Source organism: Chiloscyllium plagiosum, unplaced genomic scaffold (assembly GCF_037043375.1).
Source record: "Chiloscyllium plagiosum isolate Xiang-an unplaced genomic scaffold, Cpla_swu_hap1 HiC_scaffold_38, whole genome shotgun sequence".
In the NCBI taxonomy this organism is placed as follows: Eukaryota; Metazoa; Chordata; class Chondrichthyes; order Orectolobiformes; family Hemiscylliidae; genus Chiloscyllium; species Chiloscyllium plagiosum.
In genome coordinates, this window is record NW_028270176.1 from 55,024,958 (window position 1) to 55,033,038 (window position 8,081).

The following is an 8,081-nucleotide window of genomic DNA, read 5'->3' on the forward strand; positions in this document are numbered from 1 at the left end:
GTTCGGCAGGACAGGAAATAGCGGGCGTGAGCAGTGATCAAGTTTGGCAGCAAGAACGAGGTGAGGCAGTATAAACTACAGAGTAATGGGGAAACAATGGGCAAGGAACACTGGGACGGGAGGGGCTGAATGCTTCCTTTCTTTGCTGTAACCAGACACTGGTGTTGAACTCTGAAATGGGACAACATCGGACAAGTCTGAAATCTTACTTTCTGCTTGTTTTCTCCCGAGGACTGTGTCACATTTGGGGAAATGTGTCTGCGTGCTTCAGTCTATGGGTAAAAATGGGGTTCAGTTCCCATCTCAAACTTTAATCCCATTTATTGTGTTTTACAAGATTAAAACGTTCCAGAGCAATTAGCATTCAGGTGAAACGTCAGAGCTTACAAGGTTACAGACCAAGTGCTGGGAAATGAGATGAAGGGACCCATTTCTGTGCTGTAAACACTCAATAATTCAATAATTTTTGAGGGGAAACATATCTGCAGTGACATAATTCCAAAAACTGTGTTTTGAAAAAACGGTGCAACTTCTTCTGCCCTCATCCCTGGTGGTCTAGTGGTTGGTATTCAGCGCTTTAACTGAGTGGCCTGGGTTTCATTACCGTTCAGGAAATCAGGACTTCTTGTTCCTGATGCAGAGAGCGCAGCTCTACCAGGAATCTGTTTCATCCCTTCGATCAGTCAATACTGCAGCTCTTCAAAGAAGGGAAAATGTCTTCCCTCTCTCTGCACAGTCGGACAGTTAATCCTTCATTCTCCTCTGATTCCACTTCCCAAAGAGTTTCAAAATACCGTAAAAACGGAGTCTCAGCTATTTCTTTTCTGTGCTTTTCATACATAGGAGCTGCAGCGATTGAGTGCATTGGTTTCTGAAAACGAAACGTACCTATGAGCAATGTATTGGGCTATTCCAGGTTTGCCTTCTCTGACAACGGTGGGACATGACTGATGTTGTCTATGATATGGAAGTGCCCGTGTTTGAGTTGAGTAGACAAAGTTAAAAATTACACAATATCAGGGCATAGTCCACCAGGTTTATTTGGAAGCACTAGCTTCCAGAGAGCCGCTCCTTCACCAGGTGGGTGTTTTTCTGCAGAAACTTGGTGTGTGTGTCAATATGCGCGATCTTTTGGAAGATCATCTGGACTTTAACAGACCGTTCGTGGTGTCGATGGTACCCATGACTTGGAGGTATTGGTGTTGGACTGGGGTGGCCAAATTTTAAAATCATACAAAGCCACTTTAGATTCCAACAGTTGACAAATACCTGATGAAGAAGCAGTGCATGGAACACTGGTGCTTCCAAATCCGCCTGTTCGATACAATCTGGTGCTGTGTGATTTTTACTCTGATTGTTCTTGGTAATGTTTAACTCATCGAAGACAGTGAAAGAATTTTCGTTCGTGGAGATGAAAATTTCACATATTATCCACCTCAGCGGAACAAAAATGATTAGTTTGTATGTGTGATGAATCTCCACAATGTGCTTGCGCCAAGTAAAAATCGCACTTACAACCGCCTGATCGGTAGCCAGCTATATGAATGGTTATACCACTGGCCAGATGCACAGCTGAGATTTTACACGCTACAGAGCTGTGGTGGTAACAAGGACATGAGCAATAACAGTAACAGTCACAAGGTGAACAAAGAACAAAGATAATCACCATCATTGATTCACTTCAAATTGTCCTCAAAAAACGACCATTCACAATCTGATCAGCCAATCAATGAGGTCACTGCTGATCAAGGAAATTGCAACTTACTTTGCTGCGTTTTCAAAATAATTTGAGGTATACTCCAGCCTAATCATAACATCGCATATTCCCGTTAATTTTCAGTTTTAGATTACGTTAATGATCTGTCCGTATTTGCAGGAAACTGAACAACATGAAATGACTGAAAACATCCTTCCGGTGATGTAAACCAGTGCAGAGTCGGCCAGGAAAGAAAAGACAAAGACATGAAACATCACTCCCATTTCTCTCTGTACCAATGCGTTTGCCTGAGTTGAATATTTGCAGGACTTGTCTTTAATATCTAAAGAATTAATTATTTCCCCGGGAAAGATTCTTCATAAATTAATTATCAGAGTCGTTGAATCATATTTTACTTCAGATTAAAATAGTTGATTATCCTTTCCCCCAGCCTAATGTCCCAATCCTCCCTCCTCTTCCATGTAAATACCAGCTGCTCCAAGTGCTCTCAGTGCTCTTTGCTGCTCCATTCAATAGAAGCTGCTCTACTTGAAGTTGGAGCTCCCAGTTTGATGTCCCAATGTTCCCTGCTCCATGTCAATAGAAGCGGTCCAGTTGAGGTTGGATCTATCACTCTGATGTCCCAATGCTTTCTGCTGCTACATGTCATTAAAAGCTGCTCCTGGTGAGAGTGGAGCTCCCAGACGGATCTTGCAAAGCTCCCTGCTCCATGGCAACTGAAGCTGCTCCAAATGAGGTTAGATCTCCCAGTCTGATGTTGCAATGCTCCTTGCTGCTTCATGTCAATACAGGCTGCTCCAGGTGAGGCTGGATCTCAGTCTAATGTTCCAATGCTCCCTGCTGCTCAATGTTAATAAAAGCTGCTCCAAGTGTGGTTGGAACTCCCAGACTGATGTCACAATGCTCCCTGGTCCATGTCAACAGACGCTGCTCCAGATGAAGTGGGAGCTCCTATCCCTGGCAGATCACACACCTCTATACCGTCATAGAAATATTACCCACTGAGCATTTCTACCACTGCAGCCATTGGTGGGAAATCCACATCATGAGAACATAATATTGATTTTAGTCACCACAGAATCATTATTTCCAAATGTCATTCTTTCTTAAACCTTATTTAGCATGTGCATATTGCAGTCAATCCGAAGATAGATAATGGTGCTAATTGATGTATGCTCAATAAAAAAATTACATCCTATTTTTCATGTTGAGTAATTGCGACTGAGCAAGGAAAATGTTTGTAATGTAATCACACTTTTATTCCAGGTAAGGGAATGTGGTTTGCATTATTTAAAATAAACTTGTTCACTGTGTAAAATGATCAAATTGGTCTCAGTTTCAAAACAAAATTGATTACGTTGTCATCAATCTGAAATGTGGTGCCTTATTCTTTCAACCACACGGGTATTATAACGAAACGTCTGTTAATGGCATGCGTATAAAGACACTTTAAATCATTTTTCATGTTTATGCTGCATGAATCTGCGGTTATTGATGCACAGTTTAGGTTCAGTCCCTAAAGTTAATATGCTGACTTCTCCAGTTTTTCATAGTTCAATGTGATGCATCCAGTGTGTGCCTAACGAGAGCGAGCTCGCTTCCCACATCTTGTGTTTGGGCCTTATGTCCAGCAATCATCAATGGCGAGAGCAAGGGGCGAGGGCGAGACCAATGTGTAAGTCTTTCCGTGCCCATGCACAGCACCCACATCGGCAATTCTCTACTGTGCATTTACAGCTAGTTCTCGGTGCCCCTACACCCACGCCCTGCTCCTTTTGAAATATCTCCATTATTTTGTGCTCTTCTCACCAAGATGAATCACTTATACTCAACCTGCTCCAGATTTCATTTGACAAAACGCTCATTAAGAATCCCACTGCATAAACATGCCCCTCACATCTCTTGTTATTTGGTTTTCCTGGATCTCTTTCATATGATAAAAGGTCACAGCAGCTTGACTTGAAAAAGAAAGTCGCGCTCCTTTTCAATATCCCAATGCAATCTACATTTCAATGCAGTTTAGGCAACAGAACCAAATTATTCTTTGAGATTTTATGATAGCGTCGATGCATACAAACTGACATGGCAGTTTCAATTTCAGTAAGACAGCTGTGATCATCCAAAAATAGCAACATTGAAAACCACCGATAACACCGACGAGAGTGGTACTCGAACCCACGCGTGCAGAGCACAATGGATTAGCAATCCATCGCCTTAACCTCTCGGCCACCTCGTCATACAGACCTAAACACCTATAATCTTATCAATAAGTGAATTGCATAAATTATGCAGAGCAGCAGATATTTCTCCCTTGTTTTGGTGAAATGATAAATAGCACAGTACTGTTCCAAGACTATGGTCTGACCTCTGGGTTCTGGGGCAAGCGCATTCCCACTGTGACACTCTGCTCACAGTGGTCTGAACAAAAATGAAGAAATGACTATGTAACAAGGTCTGTTGAATTCTGTGAAGATTTGAAGTCAATGGAATGAAGAATCCGAGACAGCAGGAGGTGTTCATTCAAGAAAGAGTTGGATAGAGCTCTTAAGGATAGTGGAATAAAGGGTTATGTGGATAAGGCAGGAACAGGATATTGATTGAGGATGATCAGCCATGATCATGATGAATGGTGGTGCTGGCTCGAAGGGCAGAATTGCCTACTTCTGCACCTATTGTCTATTGTCTATTAAATTGCCTGTGAGGAATTGTTTGCCAGATTGGAGGAGAGTGCATAGTGCTCAAAGTCATTATTCGGAACACCTTTCTTCCACACAGATATGTTTTTGACACGCACCTGTGTACAGGACAGACAATTTCAAAATCCTAAATAAGGCTAAACTGACAATTGAATTCAACAATGCAAAACCCTTGATCTGTATAATTTTCCTGGGCCGTGCGACACCAAGTCACTGTATGATCACAGCAACACAGTGAGCAAGTGTCAGAAGGAAAATGAGTGCAGTGCCAGAGCGAATGCGGGGAGCAGCAGTTGACACACGGGGAAGTGCATTTCCCACAACAGGAAGACTTCCCAAACAGCGGACTGCGGTGAAAGAATTCAGAGGGGGTTTACACTTAGGAATTTGATGGCAAATGTCGAAATTGTATATTTCAACAATCTACCCATCTTTGCAATGGGTAGCTCACCACTTTACTCACTCGGGGTCAGAACCACTGGTGAAGATGATCATATAATCCCTGTTACTATCCATGGAATCAGAGAAATTCGGTTTCCCAAACGTTAAGGTAAAACCAGGAATGTGGAGGTAAGCATTAATGTGTTGCTCTTGTGCTGCAGGTGACCAGTGCACGGTATCTCTGTTCCAGTATAGTGGGCTGTGCTGTGCCGAAGTTTGACGTTTGAGCATCACATGGAGCAGCTTCAATTTGTCGTCGTGTTGAGGGGTACGGATAAAAGGTGATATTGTGCAAAGCCAAGTTTATGGGAAGATACCCGTGTTTGTGGATTGAGAAACGACCTTTTCTGGATAATGACTCCTTGATCAACAAACATACTGCAAGTATGTAAAAAGTGAAGAGACATGTGTGGAGAAAGAGCCGAAGGTGATTTTTCAGCAGATGGATAGCGTTTCCCATGTGCACTGCTTTAAATTCCGGGAAAATAGATGTTGAACTGGTTTCATGTTACACAGTTTGTTGCAAACCCACAAAGGTTGTTGCAATAATAACAAAAGAAATCACATAGGACCGTTTGAATATTGTATTGAATTGAATTTTGGTCTGAGCATATTTTATCTTCAATGGCGTGGTGCAGAGAAGTGCAGAGGGTTAACAATACAAAAGGACAGAGTCTTCCTGGTGGATTTCTTGGGTCGAGTTACGAATGTATGAAATATACATAACATCATGTGAATGTGGTCAAATCTTTAAAGTAGGTGTTGCGTCTCCAAGTGACGATTCAATTCATACTCATTAGGATATAACTTATCTCTGCAGTTACTTTAAGACATCAGCTCCATTTACAGTTTCACCTTGCATAATGCATCACACCTTACCAATCCATGAACATTTTATATTCAATCTTATTCAGTTGTACGTGTTCATGAAATGTCTTTGTTTCCGAACTCAACCAAATTCGAAATTGTTACGCAACCACACTGACTTTCTCTCAATGGTAAATTCCCTCCTTGTATGTTTTCTCGTGTATCTTTTGAAAGACTGTGAAATCAGCTTCGACACTTTATTTCTGGAAAGTCATTCACGATTTAAATAATTCCATTGAGTGGAAGAAACTCTCATCCAAACCTTTCTTAATCATTCACTCATGGTTTTGAAGCTCTAACTAAAGTTATTGTTCCACTTGAAAGAGGGAATTTCCCTGATTTAGTCATTCAAACCTCGCGTTATGTGAAAATCTCATTTGTTTTCATAAAAACTTGTGTGTTTCTGCTCTAGTATTCCCAAATCTCGTGAGTAAACTCATTCATTCTTTCTATCATCCCGATTAAACCTATTGTATCCTTTCTGATAAATTATGTCTCAGTAAACAACGCCACTTGACTTTCTAATATCTTGCTATCCAGGGAACAGCGTCTGTGCCCTTTCTAACTGCTTTACATGATTTTGGTGGAGAATGAGGACAAGGATTACACACAATGCTCCCACTGAGGGTGACCTAAAGATTTTACAGTTATACTATGAACTCTGCTTTTTAAATATGACTTTTCTATCTATAAACTCCAATAAGGCAAATTTTATCTATCCAGTTCATGAATATCGTCTCCATGGAGACGAAAATTATCTATCACTCCCTTTATTCTTCCACGGAATGTTCGGAAGCTTTGTAAGGCCAACATCTCTCATCCTTATAGAGGGAGTACGAACCACTCAGTTTTATGATTGGATTCATCCAATACTACCCTCTGCTGGCCTCCCCACGCCACTGCATCAGTGTCACAGTTTTTGGCTCTGAGTCGATAGCAAATCCTTTGCTGTGAATCTCTCAAATTACACGTTCGTTTGTTTTTTTCAAATAATATCTTTGGAAACACAGAGCAGTTTTGTCTAATACTAAGCGATATTGTCCCTGCGTCATTATCAACACTACCAGGCCTTTTATTGGGAATTTTCAATACTTTTCCACGTAATGTTTAAGCATTGCAAGTAACAGAATCAGAAATCAATTCATGTCATCTCCTGACAAAATGGTTCACTCGGAGGTGAGCATTTTCAGTCTGACGATCCCAAGTATATTTGCAACTCTCCATCTACCAGCATTGTGTGTGTGTGTGTGTGTGATGGGGCGCGGGGTGTAGCGGGTGGGGAGGTGTGTGTTGACGTTGCTGTCAGTTTGGATTGTGCTGTGAGCTGGTGCCCTCTCTCCCATCCAGACTGAATCCTCGAAGGTTATCACCCTCTGCCACCATCACTGCAGGAGGGTGTGCTGGCCAGCTAAGAGAGAGATTATGCCATTTTCAGCACCACAAGACTTCCAGACCTGCAACCACACGCAGACACTCACAGAGAAAAATACAGACACACAAATACAGGGGGTGGGGAAGGTGGATATCGACCACTCCACTACCAGGCTTCGCACTTTCTATCCTATTCGGAGCTGTTTCTCCTGGAATAGGAGACGGGGAAGGATTCAGTGAGGGTGGGAGTGGGTGACACTACTGTTAGTGCTGGCGTAGGTGGGGGAGGGGTGCGATGGTGACGTGTCCAGAGGGAGTCAGTCAAGAGGGTTGTATCCATGCAGTGCTATTCGTGAAGGAGATATAGTAGTGGGGAAAGAGAGAGAAAGGGAAGATGCTACATGCAGTGTGGTGGAGAGTGGTGGAGCATAAGTCTTGTTCCGGGGTAGGTGTTATAACAGATATACAGTGACTGTGAGGGAGTAGAGAAAATACGGTGACCTTATCCTGACAGAGTGGGGAAGGTCATTGATGCTTGTCCTGTATTGCTGGACATTTCTTCAGACCGCAGATACTGCACTGACCTCAGATCATGATTGGTGGGTCTGGTGGTGTGGCCCCCCTTTAGGGGAGAGAATTCCCCTCTCTGTCCTCGCTCATCCACCAGGATCTGCGGGCCCCAGTCTACAAACTGGGGTATAATTTCCCCTTATCTGCCATGTTCAGGATAAACTGTGCAGGGCAGCACCAACCTGAGAAATCTCAACCATGTGCCAATTGGCCTTTCAAAGATGGCACCAATGCCAGGGGTCGCGGAGTATCGGGTGTATCTGGGCGATGGTGAGTACCTCCAGCCATGATGAATGGGAGAATCGGACTGGCATTGAATTAGAGGGACTCCATGGGGTGGGGTGGGTAGTTAATGAGGTGAGTTTGATAAGATAGCATCATTTAGCTCAGCCTCATGCTGTCATACTCAATGAAAATGT

At 42.7% G+C, this 8,081-nt stretch overlaps 1 non-coding gene across 1 annotated transcript; it reads right to left on the minus strand.

Annotated features, from left to right (window-relative positions):
- Window positions 1-3,871: 3,871 nt before the first annotated feature.
- trnas-gcu (transfer RNA serine (anticodon GCU)) lies at window positions 3,872-3,953 on the minus strand. The gene has a single exon. It is a non-coding gene; the product is annotated as a tRNA-Ser (tRNA).
- Between the last annotated feature and the right edge of the window lie 4,128 nt (window positions 3,954-8,081).